This window comes from Channa argus, unplaced genomic scaffold (assembly GCF_033026475.1).
Source record: "Channa argus isolate prfri unplaced genomic scaffold, Channa argus male v1.0 Contig039, whole genome shotgun sequence".
NCBI lineage: Eukaryota > Metazoa > Chordata > Actinopteri > Anabantiformes > Channidae > Channa > Channa argus.
The window spans coordinates 87,793-107,858 of record NW_027125258.1 but is presented as its reverse complement, the minus strand read 5'-3'; the positions used below and the strand labels follow the sequence as shown (position 1 = coordinate 107,858).

The window sequence follows — 20,066 nt, the reverse complement described above, 5'->3', positions numbered from 1 at the left end:
CTCTGCTCCCTGTAACCTCACCGTTCCGCCTGGGTCCCTCTCATTGACACATATGTATTCTGTCTTACTGCGGCTAAGCTTCATTCCTCTGTTTTCCAGAGCAGACTTCCATCTCTCTAGATTTTCCTCCACCTGCTCCCTGTTCTCACTACAAATTACAATGTAATCCGCAAACATCATAGTCCACGGAGATTCCAGTCTAACACACATCTGTCAACCTGTCCATCATTCAAAGAAACAAGAAGGGGCTCAGAGCCGATCCTTGATGCAGACCCACCTCCACCTTGAACTCCTCTGTCAAGCCTACAGCACACCTCACCACGGTCTTACAGCTCTCATACATGTCCTGCACCACTCTAACATACTTCTCTGCCACTCCAGACTTCCTCATACAATACCACTCCTCTCTCGGCACCCTGTCATACGCTTTGTCTATATCTACGAAGACACAATGCAACTCCCTATGACCTTCTCTGTACGTTTCCATCAGCATCCTCAAAGCAAATACTGCATCTGTTGGACTCTTTCTAGGCATGAAACCATATTGCTGCTCACAAATGCTCACCTCTGCCCTTAGCCTAGCTTCTACTATTTTTTCCCACAACTGCAGTGTGGCTCATTAACTTTATTCCTCTGTAGTTTCCACAGCTCTGCTCATCTCCCTTGTTCTTAAAAATGGGCACCAGTACACTTCTCCTCTAGTCTCCTCTCACTCTCCAAGATCTTGTTAAACAAAGTAGTCAAAAACTCTACTGACACCTCTCCTAGACACTTTCATACCTCCACAGGTTTGTCATCAGGACCAACTGCCTTTCCACTCTTCATCCTCTTCAACGCCCTCCTCACTTCACTCTTACTAATCTTTGCTACTTCCTGCTCCACACCAGTCACTTCTTCTACTCTTCGTTCCCTTTCATTTTCCTCATTCATCAACTCTTCAAAGTACTCCTTCCATCTTCCCATCACACTCCTGGCACCTGTCAATACATTTCCATCCTTATCTTTAATCACCCTAACCTGCTGCACATCCTTCCCATCTCTATCTCTTTGTCTGGCCAATCTGTACAAATCCACCTCTCCCTCTTTAGTGTCCAACCTAACATACAAGTCCTCATATGCTCTTTGTTTGGCCTTTGCCACCTCTACCTTCACCTTACGCTGTATCTCCCTGTACTCTTGTCTACTCTCTTCAGTCCTGTCAGTGTCCCACTTCTTCTTAGCTAACCTCTTTCTCTGTATACACTCCTGAACTTCCTCGTTCCACCACCAAGTCTCCTTGTCCGCTTTCCTCTTTCCAGATGACACACCGAGTACCCTCCTACCTGTCTCCCTGATCACATAAGCTGTAGTAGTCCAGTCATCTGGAAGCACCTCAAAACCACCCAGATTCTGTCTCAGCTCCTCCCTGAAAACTACACAACATTCTTCCTTTTTCAACTTCCACCACTTCGTCCTCTGCTCTGCTTTAGTCCTCTTCATCTTCCTCACCACTAGCATCATTTTACACACCACCATCCTGTGTTGTCTGGCTACACTCTCCCCTACCAATGCTTTACAGTCACTGATCTCTTTCAGATTACAGCGTCTACACAAGATGTAGTCTACCTGAGTGCTTCTACCTCCGCTCTTGTACGTCACCCTATGCTCCTGTCTCTTCTGAAAGAAAGTGTTCACTACAGCCATTTCCATCCTTTTTGCAAAGTCTACCACCATCTGACCTTCTGCATTCCTGTCCTGAAGACCAAACCTGCCCATAACAGTCTCATCACCTCTGTTCCCTTCACCTACATGCCCATTGAAATCTGCACCAATGACCACTCTCTCACCTCTGGGGATGCTCTGCATCACTTCATCTAACTCACTCCAGAATTTCTCCTTCTCTTCTAACTCACATCCTACCTGTGGGGCATAACCACTCACAACATTGAACGTCACCCCTTCAACTTCCAGCTTCAGACTCTGATACTCTTTTCACCTCTAGAACATTCCTCACCAACTCCTCTTTCAGGATAACTCCTACTCCATTTCTCTTCCTATCTGACCCATGGTAGAACAACTTGAACCCTGCTCCTAAGCTTCTAGCCTTGCTACCTTTCCACCTGGTCTCCTGGACACACAGTATGTCCACCTTCCGTCTCTGCATCATGTCGATCAACTCTCTAGCCTTCCCTGTCATAGTACCAACATTCAAAGTCCCTACTGTCAGTCCTACATTCTTAGCTTTCCTCTTCTCTCTCTGCCTACGAAATCACCTTCCTCCTCTTCTTCTTCGTCTTCGACCAACAGTAGTCCAATTTCCACCGGTACCCTGTAAGTCAACAGCACCGGTGGCGGTCGCTGTTAACCCGGGCCCCGACCGATCCGGTATGGAAGTCATTGTCACGATTCGCATGTTTGATTTGGCATGTGTTTTACGTTGGATGCCCTTCCTGCCACAACCCTCTGCATTTATCCAGACTTGGGACTGGCACAAGAAGACACTGGCTTGTGCCCCCTTGCGGTTGCATTCCATTCAATGACTCTAGTACTCTACCAAATGACGTGGTTCAATTAATGTAATGCAATAATTGGATACTGGTTACTCTAAGAACTCTTTTTCTGGAGTTTGCTGAAAAAATGAATGCATATGTTAAAGCTCCATGAATTGATGTCTTCCCAGCAAAGGGCAGAAGAACACCAATACCAGCTGACAGATGTGTAGTGGCTTAATCAACAAGCTCTTTTTTGCCTGAGACATCCCATACTTCACGCATCAATCACTGATAGCCAGGGTAGCAATGAACTGATAAAGAGGCTGATGACGAGTTTGCACATTTGATTCACAATAATTACGCATAATCTAAACACTGTCTTTTTGGATTTCTTTGGAGTACTAAGGCGCTGCATTCAGGTCGCAGTCTCTCCTGGAGGCGTGGGTTCGAATCCCACTTCTGACAAATGTTGGATTTTAGGGACAACAGCTGACACTTGGAAAACACATTCTCCCACATTAGTCAAAGGTGGGGAACCACCTATTCTCCAATGCTGCTTACCTGGATGAATTCATAGACTTTGATGTTATATAAGTTACAGTTCATCTGGATAGATGCAATGAACATCACACACAGAGATAAGAGTGACACAGTGCTTAGATGTACCCAAACTTCCTTGTATTGACAATTTTATAATTTGCTACATGATCACCCAATCTCCAAGTTGTCAATATGCACACAATAATGAAATGAATCAAATCATCTGGAAGAAACTGTTCAACAAAAGTAGCCTAGCAATGTGAAATGGTTCCATGGTGTAATGGTGAGCACTCTGGACTTTGAATCCAGTTCAAATCTCGGTGGAACCTACCGCTGGCTAGTTGTAGGTTTTTTTGCCACAATGAGTGACTCAGTTACTCCACCAACTGGGAGACACACAGTGGCATTGTCAACGAGCTCATCTTGTTCCAGAGACATAGAGTACTTTGTGCAATCAACACTCATGGCAAGTGTTTAAAGAACTAATACAGGGAGAGAGATGAGGCCAAGGTTGCACAATGGTTTATGATAGACACACTCTTAAGTAAATATCCTTGCGGATCTCATTCAGATAATGCTAAAAACACATTTTGGGCATGAATTGCTATCCCAGACACAATCCCAAATTCTTTATTTATAACCCTACCCCTCGTTTTCAAGTGCTTCCCTATTTTTGTGTTTCACCCCAAACAGAGTCATAAGGTCTAGTAGTTTAAATATCTCCCTGTGAAATGCAATAAGCCATGTGTGAAGGAAATTTCAAAATCTAGGTAACACTGTTTCACTGTTTCACACTTCTGGCAGACTCAGTATCAAACCTGCTTACACCAGTGCCTCCTCACCTTTTGCTCCCCAGCAAGACATCATGTCTCTGGCCACACAAAGAAGTATGTTAGGTAGATATCAACTATAAAACTACCTACACCTGAACATTTGCTTCCCAGAAGGGAGCCCACGGGAACCAGCACAAATAATCAATCTCAAGGACTTAAAAGACAATGAAGACAAAAAGAAAAAGTAACATGAACTTGTTAATTAAGACTCCTGACCACATTGTATGAAGGTTGATTTGCATTGACTCATCCCTTTGTTCTTTGTGTGAACCCAGCTGTTGAGTTGTATGTATAAAATTCAATTCAATTCAATTCAACTTTATTTATATAGCGCCAATTCACAACAAAGTAATCTCAGGGCACTTTACAGAATAAAGTCAAGATTATAAAGATATATAAAGAGAACCCAACAATTCCCCCTGGAGCAAGCCATAGGCAACAGTGGAGAGGAAAAACTCCCTTTAACGGAAGAAACCTCCAGCAGAACCAGACTCAGGGTGGACGGCCATCTGCCTCGACCGGTTGGGGTGAGTGGAAAGGGGAGAGACAAAAGAACAGAGCAACAAAAGCAACAACAAAACAAGGCTGAACAACCTACACATCTTGGTCAATCAGATTGGCCCGCTCTAGAGTGTAGCTCTGTTCTGCTCTGCATGTTTCTCTATTTGCTGATTAAATTCACCGTTATCATTCACTTGTAAGTTGCCTTTTTGCCTCCTAACTTGCCTTACAGTTTTTGCCACGACACCTTGAAACCCCTGTCAAGCATCAGAGTGTTCAGGACTGCTCAGTAAAACCACAGAGTGTTAAAACTGTTGTCTGTGTAACACTGTTCACTTTTCCAGTGCACACTTACTTCATTTGGCAGCATCTGGAGATTCCCTGGTGTATAGGTAAGCACTCTGGACTATGAATCCAGCAATCTGAGTTCAAATCATGGTGGGACCTGTTATAGTGTAGAATGAATAAAACCAGCTGGACCTTTAAGCTGGCTTGCTGTTCTCAGGTTTTACTGTGCAATAAATGCAGGCAACTTTGGCAACAGTTCTTTCTCTTGTGCTCCATTCAATGACTCTAGTACTCTACCAAATGACGTGGTTCAATTAATATAATGCAATATTTGGATACTGTTTACCTTTTCTGGAGTTTGATGAAAAACTGAATGTATATGTTAAAGCTCCATGAATTGATGTCTTCCCAGCAAAGGGCAAAAGAACACCAATACCAGCTGATAGATGTGTAGTGGCTTAATCAACAAGCTCTTTTTTGCCTGGGACATACCATACTTCACGCACCAATCACTGATCGCCAGGGTAGCAATAAACTGATAAAGAGATAGGCTGATGACGAGTTTGCACATTTGATTTACAATAATTACGCCTAATCTAAATGCTGTCTTTGCGGATCTTTTTTGGAGTACCAAACCAACCCTATTCTGTTGTCAGGATGGCCAGCGGTCTAAGGCGCTGCGATAAGGTCGCAGTCTCACCTGAAGGCGTGGGTTCAAATCTTTGTTTTTTAAGGACAACACTTGGAAAACACATTGGATCCATTCTTCCACATTCGTCAGAGGTGGGGAACCACCTATTCTCCAAGACTGCTTGCCTGGATAAGGTGTGTTCAATCAGACAGAAAGTGCAGGAGCAGTGGGTAAAGCACGGATAGCTGACAAGCAAGCAGGGCTGTGGAGCTCAAGGAGCATGGCTTTGGCACCCCTCTAGTTAGGTATCAAAGGTAGTCTTTCATCTATGCCCTATAATCACTAATGAGAGTCCATTTGAGACTGACTCTATTGGCCAAATCCATAGATTTTGATGTTATACAAGTGACAGTGCATCTGGATAGATCCAATGAACATCACACACTGAGATAAAAGTGACACAGTGCTTAGATGTACCCAAACCGCCTTGTATTGACATTTTTTTAGTTTGCTACATGATCAGCCAAATCTCCAAGTTCTCAATTTGGAGACAATAATGAAATGAATCAAATTGTGTGGAAGAACCTGTTCAACAACATTAAGCTAGCAATGTGGAAAGGTTCCATGGTGAAATGGTGAGCACTCTGGACTCCGAATCCAGCGATCCGAGTTCAAATCTCGGTGGGACCTACTGTTGGCAGGTTGTAGCTTTTCTCGATCCAATGAGTGACTCGGTTACTCCACCAACTGGGAGACTCACAGTGGCATTGTCATGGAGCTCATCTTGTTCCAGAAACAGAATACTATGTGCACTAAACACTCATGACAAGCCTAAAAAAACTGATACTGGCACAGAAATGAGGCCAAGCCTGCACGATGGTTTAAAATAAACACACTCTTAGCTTAATATCCCTGCTGATCTCTGTCACATAATGCTAAAAACACATTTTGGGCATTCCATTCAAGTTTGGGCATGAAGTGCGATCCCAGACACAATCCCCAATTCCTCTTTTATAACCCTACCCTAGTTTTCAAGTGCTTCCTTATTTTTGTCATAAAGGTTAGTATTTGAAATATATTAAAACTAGTGTCTGTGTAACACTGTTCACTTTTCCAGTGCACACTTGCTTCATTTGGCAGCATCTGGAGATTCCCTGGTGTATAGGTAAGCACTCTGGACTATGCATCCAGCAATCTGAGTTCAAATCACGGTGGGACCTGTTATAGTGTAGAATGAATAAAACCAGCTGGACCTTTAAGCTGGCTTGCTCTTCTCAGGTTTTACTGTGCAATAAATGCAGGCAACTTTGGCAACAGTTCTTTCTCTTGTGCTCCATTCAATGACTCTAGTACTCTACCAAATGACGTGGTTCAATTAATATAATGCAATATTTGGATATTGTTTTCCTTTTCTGGAGTTTGCTGAAAAACTGAATGTATATGTTAAAGCTCTATGAATTGATGTCTTGCCAGTAAAGGGCAGAAGAAAACCAACACCAGCTGACAGGTGTGTAGTGGCTTAATCAACAAGCTCTTTTTTGCCTGAGACATACCATACTTCACGCATCAATCACTGATGGCCAAGGTAGCAATGAACTGATAAAGAGATAGGCTGATGACGAGTTTGCACATATGATTTACAATAATTACGCCTAATCTAAATGCTGTCTTTGCGGAATTTTTTTGGAGTACCAAACCAAGCCTGTTCTGTTGTCAGGATGGCCGAGCGGTCTAAGGCGCTGTGTTAAGGTCACAGTCTCTCCTGGAGGTGTGGGTTCAAATCCCACTTCTGACAAATGTTGTTTTTTAAGGACAACAGCTGACACTTGGAAAACACATTGGATCCATTCTTCCACATTTGTCAGAGGTGGGCAACCACCTATTCTCCAAGACTGCCTACCTGGATAAGGTGTGTTCAATCAGACAGAAAGTGCAGGAGCAGTGGGTAAAGCACGGACAGCTGACAAGCAAGCAGGGCTGTGGAGCTCAAGGAGCATGGCTTTGGCACCCCTCTAGTTAGGTATCAAAGGTAGTCTTTCATCTATGCCCTCTAATCACTAATGAGAGTCCATTTGAGACTGTCTCTACTGGCCAAATCCATAGATTTTGATGTTATACAAGTTACAGTGCATCTGGATAGATGCAATGAACATCACACACTAAGATAAAAGTGACACAGTGCTTAGATGTACCCAAACCGCCTTGTATTGACATTTTTTTAGTTTGCTACATGATCAGCCAAATCTCCAAGTTGTCAATTTGGAGACAATAATGAAATGAATGACATTGTGTGGAAGAACCTGTTAAACAACATTAAGCTAGCACTGTGGAAAGGTTCCATGGTGTAATGGTGAGCACTCTGGACTCTGAATCCAGCGATCCAAGTTCAAATCTCGGTGGGTCCTACTGTTGGCAGGTTGTAGCTTTTCTCAATCCAATGAGTGACTCGGTTACTCCACCAACTGGGAGACTCACAGTGGCATTGTCATGGAGCTCATCTTGTTCCAGAAACAGAATACTATGTGCACTAAACACTCATGACAAGTCTAAAAAAACTGATACCGGCACAGAAATGAGGCCAAGCCTGCACGATGGTTTAAAATAAACACACTCTTAGCTAAATATCCTTGCTGATCTCTGTCACGTAATGCAATAAACACATTTTGGGCATGGGATCCCAGACACAATCCCAAATTCCTAATTTATAACACTACCCCTCGTTTTCAATTGCTCCCCTATTTTTGTGTTTCACCCCAAAAAGAGTCATAAGGGAGTCATAAGTTGAAATATCTAACTGTGAAATGCAATAAGACTTTTTTTTCTTTTATTATTTTATTTTCTTTTTATTATCAAAAATACACTTAATAAAAATAACTATATACAGAAAAACATAAAGAAAAAGAGTAAATTCATTAGGCTTTTTTCCAGTAAATCAAACAAATTAAAGCAAAGCAAGCCTCTTTCCCCTTTTTTTTCCACATATTTGTATGCACATATAAACATATATATATACATATATATACATACACACATATACATACATATATACATACACATACCTACACACCTACATTCTTAAATATATACACACATATACTACAAGGTTAAATAAATTCATCCGAAATCGAAGTGCAATCTACCCTCCCCATCCAGATCACATAAATCATTCCTTGCCCCCCACCTAGCTATAAACTCATCCTCATCCACTGAAAACAGAATTCTCATGTAATGTCACCATATTTTGAAAAAAACCCACCCTGTTTGTCCTTTTCCCCCCATATAAAGCATAATTTCTACCAACATACAACACATGACGTCCTACACTCAATAAAAAATTGATTAATCCAACATTACATCTTTTATCACCTTTTTGTTTCCCAAAGCACCACACCCAGTCCCATGCTTCCCCTTCTAACCTAGGCTGTTTACACTTATTGATTAACAACGTTTTAACCCAATCCCTGAAATCCCGTGTGACTGTACAGTATAGCATAAAGTGGTTAAAATCTTCATCTTCCACCCTACAGACCGGACAGGTTCTCGCATACTTACTTTTACTTATCTGGTGGAGGACGACAGAAACCAGCACCCTTCTATGACGCAGCAGGAAGTTTGAGTTTGCTATTGCAGGGGGAAGCCACTTACTGTGTAGATTTGACCAAATTTCAGAGACTGGACAGGTAAGAAAAAGATGAGACCATGCAGTGTTTGCTGTAGGTTCTTTGAATATTTTGTTAATTAAAACCCTATACCAAAATTTTGATTGTAAATCTTGCAGTTTTGTGTTTTTGACGTCACAGGTCAGAGCAAAATCCAGCTCGTCGTCCTCCACCCGATCCTCATCTGCTTCCGACAACCACTCTTTCCACTCTTGCAGCATTCGCTCTAATAATTCATCACAAAATCGCACAACTCTAGCCTTTTTTATATTAAACCTTTTCATCCTAATCTTACTAAATACCGCAAAAGGGTTAGGAGCCCCTGTCTGGTCTAAAACATCTTTAATCTGATGTAGCGCATCAGTCAAGATGCCCCGACCGGCCTTACATCCCTCTCGGCCGCTGAGGCAGGGGTTCCCAAAGATGGGCTGGTTTAACACACTTTGTTTTGATGTAATTACACACTCCAACTGGGGCAGGATTTCCACCCATGCCTCAGCCGCCTCCTGGAAGAGTGGACATGTTCCCACAATAGGCCGGCCGAGTGTGACGCTACATAGATTGTAAAAGCCGCACATACCTCTTTTCAGTACATCATCATACAAATAATCCTCCCATATGTTTTTAGTTTTCTGGCTCAGCATTTTCTTAAACAGTTTTATTCTTAATGACTTCAATTTTACTTTTAAATTACACAGTTTGAATCCCCCCTTTTTGTACGGCCCGACCAGTGTCTTATGTGCAATTTTCATTGCTCTCCCCTTCCATAGAAAATCCTCAATAGCGCTGCTCAGGCGAGCCAGTACATCACTCGGCAGGTGACAAACCTGCATGGTGTAGACAAGTCTCGGCACAATTACTGCATTTATTACAGTGATTTTCCCTTTTAAACCTAATCCCCTCATTCTCCACAGTCCGAGCCTTGATCTACACCACGCAACCTGCTCTTCCCAGGATCTACGACTGCTGTCTTCTGGTTGTGAGCCCAAATATACACCAAGTACTTTAACCTCAGGCCCGCCCCTTTTAAAATGCTGGCCTTCCTCCCCAAGAACAGTACCAGGCCCCAGGATCAAACTCGATTTTTCCTTATTTACCCGTGCCCCCGCAGCTTGCTCATATGCATCTAGATGTTGCAAAACCCTTCGCAAACTATCCCCATCCCTGACCATGATGTTAATATCATCCGCATATTGTGCTATTTTGAAATCAGTTCCTCTGGGCGACGTGATCCCAATTATTTGAGAGTCAGATATAATTGAGTGTGCTAGAGGTTCTGCCACTATTGCATAGAGCATAGCTGATAGGTGGCACCCCTGTCTCACTGATCTTTCTAAGGGGACGGGATCTGTCACGAAGCCATTGCACTACACGACACTAGTAGCTCGGCTGTACAGTAACTTCATCCACCCTCGAAAAGTTGGGCCGAACCCAAAAACCCCCAGACACTCAAAGAGAAAATCGTGACTCACTCTGTCAAATGCCTTCTCTAGATCTACACTAAGGTATATACCTCCTGTAGCCATTAAATTCTCTTAAATGAGAATTTTGTTGACATAATGTAGTCAGCGATATCCCTCCCCGGAATGCTGTAAGTCTGGGTAGGCCCAACTATCGAGCCAATCACTCCCTTAAGCCTGAACCCTAGCGCCTTAGCGAGGATCTTATAGTCAGTATTGAGCAGACTAATTGGCCTATAATTTGCCAGGTCATCTCTGGCGCCTTTGTTTTTATAAACTAGAGTGATCACACCCCTCAAAAAAGACTCCGCGCACCTGTTCTCCTCCTGCATGGCAGAGTATAGTCTGCATAGGACGGGGGCCAGTATGTTGCTGAAATGTTGGTAAAACTCAGCTGAGAGACCATCCACACCCGGGCTTTTAGATGTATTAAGGCTTCCAATCGCTGCTCTCACTTCTTTAATTTGAATGTCACCATCACACAGAGCCGCATCCTTGTGACTGAGGGAGCAGCCAATTTTGCCTAATACTGTGTCCATTTGTGCTTTTGTAATATGTTGTTTGCTAAACAAATTAGCGTAGTAGTCTTGTACTGCTTGTAAAATATCCACTATGTCAGTATGTGTGTTTCCATCAAGGTCTTTTATTTCTGGTATGTATGTTTTTGCCTGTTTCCTTTTTTCCAAACCTAGAAAAAAAGCAGTACAGCGCTCCCCTTTCAACATGTGTTGTGCTTTACTGCGGATCATTGCGCCTCTGCATTTTCTCTCATCTAACTGTCTCAGCTGCTCCCTCAATCCAAGATAGACATCCAAGGGACGGTCACACTCAGCCTCAATGAGCTCAAGCTCCTCTTTTAGATGATGTCTCAGCTCAGCCTCCTCTGTCTTTTCCCTCAGCCTCTTCTCTCTGCTCAGAGCGATACAACGCTTTTTAATTTTAAATTTGGTGCGCTCCCACCACTCAATGATATCCACGACATACTCACTCTCATCACATATAGCAGAGAGAAAAGACTTCATTTTATCTTTAAAAACTTGATCTTCTAGGAGGGAAGTGTTAAAACACCACATGCCCCCATTCCTCTGCATACCACCCTCCGCTAGAGTCACCTTTAAACAGGCATGATCACTCCAGGAACAAAAACAATATTTACACTCATTTAATTCTTGCACCAAACTCGACGCCAACAAACACAGGTCAATCCTGGATTGCTTTAGCCTGCCCAATAACACTTGCCTGCACGAATACGCACGGGCGCCGGGGTTCAGCACTCTCCACGCATCTATCAAATCACACTCATCAATCCATACAAAAACAGCCGATCTACTAATGTCGTGTTTAAATTTATTATTGACTCCTACGTCCACCTTAGTCAGAGCAACATTCCAATCTCCTATCACTACCGAGCGATCATCTGTCCACCTTTTGCAGCGCTCAAAGAAACCTCTCCTTTCAGATTCAGTTTTTCAGCAAACTCCAGAAAAGGTAAACAGTATCCAAATATTATATTAATTGAACCACGTCATTTGGTAGAGTACTAGAGTCATTGAATGGAGCACAACAGAAAGAACTGTTGCCAAAGTTGCCTGCATTTATTGCACATTAAAACCTGAGACCAGCAACACAGCTCAAAGGACGAGCTGGTTTTATTCGTTCTACACTATAACAGGTGCTACCGTAATTTGAACTCAAATCGCTGGATTCACAGTCCAGAGTGCTTACCTATACACCAGGGAATCTCCAGATGCTGCCAAATGAAGAATATGCGCACTGGAAATGTGAACAGTGTTACACAGACAACAGTTTTAACAGTCTGTGGTTTTACTGAGCAGTCCTGAGTGTTCAGGTGATGCTTGACAGGGGTTTCAAGGCTTATTGCATTTCATCCAGGTAAGCAGCATTGGAGAATAGGTGGTTCCCCACCTTTGACTAATGTGGGAGAATGTGTTTTCCAAGTGTCAGCTGTTGTCCCTAAAATCCAACATTTGTCAGAAGTGGGATTCGAACCCACGCCTCAAGGAGAGACTGCGACCTGAACGCAGCGCCTTAGACCGCTCGGCCATCCTGACAACAGAAGGGGGTGGTTGTTTGGTACTCCAAAGAAATCCGAAAACACAGCGTTTACATTATGCGTAATTATTGTGAATCAAATGTGCAAACTCGTCATCAGCCTATCTCTTTATCAGTTCATTGCTACCCTGGCCATCAGTGATTGATGCGTGAAGTATGGGATGTCTCAGGCAAAAAAGAGCTTGTTGATTAAGCCACTACACATCTGTCAGCTGGTGTTGGTGTTCTTCTGCCCTTTGCTGGGAAGACATCAATTCATGGAGCTTTAACATATGCATGCATTTTTTTTAAGCAAACTCCAGAAAAAGAGTTCTTAGAGTAACCAGTATCCAATTATTGCATTACATTAATTGAACCCCGTCATTTGATAGAGTACTAGAGTCATTGAATGGAGCACAACAGAAAGAACTGTTGCCAAAGTTGCCTGCATTTATTGCACATTAAATCCTGAGACCAGCAACACAGCTCAAAGGACGAGCTGGTTTTATTCGTTCTACACTATAACAGGTCCCACCGTGATTTGAACTCAGATCGCTGGATTCACAGTCCAGAGTGCTTACCTATACACCAGGGAATCTCCAGATGCTGCCAAATTTTTTTTTTTTTCTCTTTTTATTATCAAAAATACTCTTTTACATTTTGGTGAAGACAAATACAAAGGTGCTTAAAATCAGAAAATAACATACATATTTTACATTTGTATATTCATTTCCCATTTCAAAACAGAACAAAATTATGAAAAAACATCTCAAATTATACACACATATTAAACACAAAAAGACCCAAACAGGAGTAAACCCCTACCCATTTTATCCCAACTTACCATTAACCAAAATCCACCACCATCCGCCCTTCTCTATCTACACCACATAGATCATTCTTCGCCCCCCACCTTCTTTCAAAACCATCCTTATCCGCTTCATAAAAGATTTTCAAATAGCATTTAACCAAATTCTTACACAGTGCCGTTCTACTTATTATTTTACCCCCAAAAAGTGCATGGTTTCTTGCAATTTATAAAACATGAGGCGCCACACTCAATACCAAATTCACCATATCCACGTTTATGCCTTTTTCCGTTTTCTCAACCCCAAAACACCACACCCAGCTCCATTTCACTCCTTCCAACCCGATCACTTTACATTTCTCAGTTAGAACTGTCCTCACCCAATCTCTAAAAACCCGTGCTACCCTACAATGCAGCATAAGATGATCAAAGTCTTCATCCTCCCATTCACACACCGCACACGTTCTTGAATGTATATCACAATTAATTCGGTGGAGGACGACAGACACCAACACTCTTCTGTGCATCAACAGAAAATTTGTGTTAGCAATGGCTGGCGTCATCCAGTGCATGTATACATTTTCCCATATATCAGTAATGGAACGGGAGGGAAAAATCTGGCTCCACGCTGTGTTGGCTGCAGGTTGTTTGAATATATTCTTTAATAGGACTGAGTACCAGAATTTAGTAGGTAATTCTATCAGATTCCTGTTCTTTATATCACATGACAAGGTGAAAACAATTCCATCCCCTCCCCCCAGACCATCTTGTGTCCCCTGTAAAACTTCTCTCCATCTCTGTGGCCACCCCTGATGGAATTCTCTCCCTAATTCCCGGATAACTGACCTTGAGATTTTGTATCCTTTTCCTTTCGCTCTAAAAAACACCTCATCCTCATCAAACACCCCGTCTTGGTTTAAAAGATCTCTCACCTGTTGCACCGCTTTCCCCAGCACACCCCGGTTCTTCAGGAGGCCTGCCCGACCCTGCAGGCAGGGATTTCCAAAGATGGGTTGGTTCAACACATCCCACTTATTAGTCACCATGCACTGCAGGTGAGGCAGGACATCAGCCCATGCCTCTGCCGCCTCCTGGAATAGCATGCACGCTCCGGGCACATGCCGCGCCAGCTCGACGCTGCACAGGTTGAAAATCCCACCCGTCCCCCTATTCCTTATGTCTAACCACATATAGTCCTGCCATATACCACATGCTGACTTGTCCAAAAGCTTCTTATATAGCTTAATTCTAAGTGATTTAATTTTTGTTTTTAAATCACACAGCTGTAACCCACCTTTTTTATATGGCCCAACCAGTGTATTATGTGCAATCTTCATCGCTCTTCCTTTCCACAGGAAGTCTTCTATGGCTCTGCTCAGGAGGACCAACAAATCGCCCGGCAGGTGACAGACTTGCATGGCGTAAACCAGCCTCGGTACTATTACAGAATTCACTATTATTACCTTCCCTCTCAAACCCAACCCTCTCATCTTCCACAGTCCGAGCCTAGATCTACACCACGCAATATGCTCCAACCAGGTTCTTCGAATGCTTGCCTCCATTTGAGGTCCCATGTAGACTCCCAGGAGTTTAAACTCCTCCTCTCCCATTTTGAACCCCTGCCCCTCACCACCTAGATCAGTCCCAGGGCCAAGAATTAGTTTAGATTTATTGTTATTGACTCGCGCCCCTGTGGCATGCTCATATGCAGTTAGGTGACCGAGCACCCGTTGCAAGCTGTTCCTATCTTTAACCATTATGTTAATATCATCTGCATATTGTGCAATTCTAAAGTCTGAGCCAGTCGGTGATTGTATTCCATTTATTTTTGTATCGCTTAAGATTAATTTCGCTAGGGGCTCGGCCACTATTGCATAAAGCATAGCCGACAGGGGGCACCCCTGCCTAACCGACCTCTCCAAAGGGAAGGGATCAGTCAGGAAGCCATTACATTTGACAACACTAGTAGCTCGGCCATACAACAGCTCCACCCATGCTCGAAAAGTTGGGCCGAACCCAAAAACCCCCAGACACTCAAAGAGGAACTCGTGACTCACCCTGTCAAACGCCTTCTCTAGGTCCACACTCAAGTAGATGCCACCTGTGGCCATTAGCTGTTGAAATGAGAATCTGGTTGACAGGATACAATCAGCAATATCCCTCCCCGGAATGCTATAAGTCTGGGTAGGCCCAACTATCGACCCAATCACTCTTTTGAGTCTGGACGCCAGCACCTTAGCCAGGATCTTGTAGTCAGTATTGAGCAAACTAATGGGCCTATAATTCCCCAAGTCGGTCCTGGCTCCCTTATTCTTGTAAACCAGAGTGATCACGCCTCTCACGAAAGACTCCGCACATCTGTTCTCCGTTTGCATGGCAGAGAACAACCTACAGAGGACCGGAGATAGCAAATCCTTATAGGACTGATAGAACTCTGCCGAGAGGCCGTCCAGACCCGGGCTTCTAGCTCTATGCATTTCAGCAATGGCTGCACTGATTTCCTCCGGGTGGAGGTCGCCATCACACATAGCCGCGTCCTCAGGACCGAGAGAGCAGCCGACATTACCAAGTATTTTATCTCTTTGTGCTTTTCCTATATTTTGTTTACTGAAAAGATTAGAGTAAAAATCCTGTATAGTTTGTAATATATCTACTAAATCGGTGTGTGTATTGCCTTCAGAATCCTGTATTTCTGTTATGTATGTTTTGGTCTGCCTTCTCTTTTCTAAGCCCAAAAAGTATGCTGTACAGCGCTCTCCCTCCACTACATGTTGTATTTTGCTGCGGATCACTGCCCCTTTACATTTTTCCTCATCTAGGCGTGCTAGTTGCTCTCTCAGTCCAAGATAGCCATCCAGGGGATGGCCATGCCCAGCTTCAACAAGCTCAATTTCCCTTTTCAGACGGTGTCTCAACTCAGCCTCCTTAGCTCTTTCCCTTAGCCTTTTCTCTCTGCTCAGTGCAATGCAGCGCCTCCTAATTTTAAACTTGGCGTGCTCCCACCACTCAATGATATCTACTACAAATTCACTTTCTTCACACAGAGCAGAGAGAAAAGACTTCATTTTATCTTTAAAAAATGAATCCTCCAGGAGGGCTGAGTTAAAACACCACACCCCTCCATTCCTCTGCATGCTACCCTCCCCAAGAGTCACATTCAGCGAGGCATGATCACTCCATGTGCAGAAATTATATTCACACTTTTTTAACATAGGAATCAAGCCCGACGCCAGCAAACACAGGTCTATCCTAGACTGCTTTAGTTTGCCCAATACTACTTGCCTGCGCGAATACGCACGGGTGCCAGGGTTCAGAACTCTCCAAGCATCAATCAAATCACCCTCAGTCATCCACTGAAAAACAGCCGATCTACTAGTGTCTGTTTTGAAAACGTTGTTTGCACTCACATCCAGCCCAGTTAGAGCAACATTCCAGTCCCCCACCACTACCGAGCGATCGTCCGTCCACCTTTTACAGCGGCCAAAAAAAACCCTCCTTTCACCCTCACTGTTTGGGCCATATAGATTTAGAATTCTGTAGTTTCTATTGTGATATACAGTATCTAGAACCAACAGTCTCCCTTGGTTATCCTTAAAAACCTCTGTCACATTCTCAAAAACACCTGGCTTTACAAATACTGCTACACCTGCGGTTTTGTCAGCAGAGAGGGAATAAAACAAATCCCCTCTCCAAAAAGTATTTATTTTGTCTATTTTTTCCATAGTCCATCTACATTCCTGGACGCACAGGATGTCACAGTCCATGTCTTCACACAGTCTTTTAATTTTCCATACCTTTCCTAGGCCGTTTAGGTTTTGGGACTGGAGATGCATGAAAAGGATCACACAAAAGGGGGTCATCTATCTCTGGCCTGTTTCTTCCCTTTCCCTTTGCCCTCTGCCACACTTTCCCCGGACTTCTTTTGTCCTCTTTTCCTCATGTGCCTTACTTGCTGAAAGTCCATCTCTGCCTCTGATTCATCACCGTCAGCCTGAGGAGTCGATACAGCAATTTCTAGAGCAATACCTCTGGGGTCAGGTAATGGCTCACCTTGAATTGGAAGTCTAGACAGAGGAGCCTGAAGCATACCCCTCTCGCCCTCTTCAGGGTGACTGGCTACTTCTCCACTCCACTCCGCCAACACTAGATCCAGACTTGACCCAATCTCATTCACATTGTTTCCCTTTTTATTCTCTGAAAGGACCAGTTCACTGGCCTGAGTCTCCATTAACTCTCCTCCCCCCTCCTCATATTCACTTGCTCCTTCACTGTCAAGATCCAGTCCTACCTCCTCTGGAGGCCTTATTCCAGCATCCTCATTGGGGATCAGTCCCCTGTGCCCCTCTCCAGACTCTATTGCATTGTTTTGACACACACATTCCTCCTGTGGACTATGGCATGAGTCACATCTATGCTCCTGGGCATCACACTCCCTCGCATAATGACCCTGTCTGTTACACTTAAAACAAGTGAAATCTGGGCAATCTCTGACGATATGCCCAGGCTGTAGACACATCCTGCATACCTTAACTTGATTATTATGCATTACCCTGAAATACTCTGGGCCAGTTGCTGTCATAAACTTTGCGGAGTAAGGCAGGGATTGCACAGTCTCATTGAACTTAACTTTTAGATATCTGGTGCCATCAGCCACATCAGTTCCTGGCCACAGTCTCCTTTTTACTGAGAACAGCAAGCCAGCTTAAAGGTCCAGCTGGTTTTATTAATTCTACACTATAACAGGTCCCATCGTGATTTGAACTCAGATTGCTGGATTCATAGTCCAGAGTGCTTACCTATACACCAGGGAATCTCCAGATGCTGCCAAATGAAGAATGTGTGCACTGGAAATGTGAACAGTGTTACACAGACAACAGTTTTAACAGTCTGTGGTTTTACTGAGCAGTCCTGAACACTCTGATGCTTGACAGGGGTTTCAAGGCTTATTGCATTTCACAGGGAGATATTTCAACTACTAGACCTTATGACTCTGTTTGGGGTGAAACACAAAAATAGGGAAGCACTTGAAAACGAGGGGTAGGGTTATAAATTAGGAATTTGGGATTGTGTCTGGGATCGCACTTCATGCCCAAAATGTGTTTTTAGCATTATCTGAATGAGATCCGCAAGGATATTTACTTAAGAGTGTGTCTATCGGAAACCATTGTGCAACCTTTGCCTCATCTCTCTCCCTGTATTAGTTCTTTAAACACTTGCCATGAGTGTTGATTGCACAAAGTACTCTATGTCTCTGGAACAAGATGAGCTCGTTGACAATGCCACTGTGTGTCTCCCAGTTGGTGGAGTAACTGAGTCACTCATTGGGGCAAAAAAACCTACAACTAGCCAGCGGTAGGTTCCACCGAGATTTGAACTCGGATCACTGGATTCAAAGTCCAGAGTGCTCACCATTACACCATGGAACCATTTCACACTGTTAGGCTACTTTTGTTGAACAGTTTCTTCCAGACAATTTGATTCATTTCATTATTGTGTGCATATTGACAACTTGGAGATTGGGTGATCATGTAGCAAACTATAAAATTGTCAATACAAGGAAGTTTGGGTACATCTAAGCACTGTGTCACTCTCATCTCTGTGTGTGATGTTCATTGCATCTATCCAGATGAACTGTAACTTGTATAACATCAAAGTCTATGAATTCATCCAGGTAAGCAGCATTGGAGAATAGGTGGTTCCCCACCTTTGACTAATGTGGGAGAATGTGTTTTCCAAGTGTCAGCTGTTGTCCCTAAAATCCAACATTTGTCAGAAGTGGGGTTCGAACCCACGCCTCCAGGAGAGACTTCGACCTGAACGCAGCGCCTTAGACAGCTCGGCCATCCTGACAACAGAAGGGGGGGGTTGTTTGGTACTCCAAAGAAATCCGAAAAGACAGCGTTTAGATTATGCGTAATTATTGTGAATCAAATGTGCAAACTCGTCATCAGCCTATCTCTTTATCAGTTCATGCTACCCTGGCCATCAGTGATTGATGCGTGAAGTATGGGATGTCTCAGGCAAAAAAGAGCTTGTTGATTAAGCCACTACACATCTGTCAGCTGGTATTGGTGTTCTTCTGCCCTTTGCTGGGAAGACATCAATTCATGGAGATTTAACATATGCATTCATTTTTTCAGCAAACTCCAGAAAAAGAGTTCTTAGAGTAACCAGTATCCAATTATTGCATTACATTAATTGAACCACGTCATTTGGTACACACACAACAGAAAGAACTGTTGCCAAAGTTGCCTGCATTTATTGCACATTAAATCCTGAGACCAGCAACACAGCTCAAAGGACAGGCTGGTTTTATTCGTTCTACACTATAACAGGTCCCACCGTGATTTGAACTCAGATCGCTGGATTCACAGTCCAGAGTGCTTACCTATACACCAGGGAATCTCCAGATGCTGCCAAATGAAGAATGTGTGCACTGGAAATGTCAACAGTGTTACACAGACAACAGTTTTAACAGTCTGTCGTTTTACTGAGCAGTCCTGAAAACTCTGATGCTTGACAGGGGTTTCAAGGCTTATTGCATTTCACAGGGAGATATTTCAACTACTAGACCTTATGACTCTGTTTGGGGTGAAACACAAAAATAAGGAAGCACTTGAAAACGAGGGGTAAGGTTATAAATTAGGAATTTGGGATTGTGTCTGGGATCGCACTTCATGCCCAAAATGTGTTTTTAGCATTATCTGAATGAGATCCGCAAGGATATTTACTTAAAAGTGTGTCTATCGGAAACCATTGTGCAACCTTTGCCTCATCTCTCTCCCTGTATTAGTTCTTTAAACACTTGCCATGAGTGTTGATT

The 20,066-nt window shown here is 43.4% G+C and overlaps 5 non-coding genes across 5 annotated transcripts; 3 read left to right on the top strand and 2 right to left on the bottom strand.

Annotated features, from left to right (window-relative positions):
- The first annotated feature begins 5,882 nt into the window (after nucleotides 1-5,882).
- Nucleotides 5,883-5,954, top strand: trnar-ccg (transfer RNA arginine (anticodon CCG)). Its single transcript has one exon. It is a non-coding gene; the product is annotated as a tRNA-Arg (tRNA).
- Nucleotides 5,955-6,976: 1,022 nt separating this feature from the next.
- Nucleotides 6,977-7,059, top strand: trnal-aag (transfer RNA leucine (anticodon AAG)). Its single transcript has one exon. It is a non-coding gene; the product is annotated as a tRNA-Leu (tRNA).
- Nucleotides 7,060-7,597: 538 nt separating this feature from the next.
- On the top strand, nucleotides 7,598-7,669 carry trnaq-cug (transfer RNA glutamine (anticodon CUG)). The gene has a single exon. It is a non-coding gene; the product is annotated as a tRNA-Gln (tRNA).
- Nucleotides 7,670-12,372: 4,703 nt separating this feature from the next.
- trnal-cag (transfer RNA leucine (anticodon CAG)) lies at nucleotides 12,373-12,455 on the bottom strand. The gene has a single exon. It is a non-coding gene; the product is annotated as a tRNA-Leu (tRNA).
- Nucleotides 12,456-18,597: 6,142 nt separating this feature from the next.
- trnaq-uug (transfer RNA glutamine (anticodon UUG)) lies at nucleotides 18,598-18,669 on the bottom strand. Its single transcript has one exon. It is a non-coding gene; the product is annotated as a tRNA-Gln (tRNA).
- Nucleotides 18,670-20,066: the final 1,397 nt, after the last annotated feature.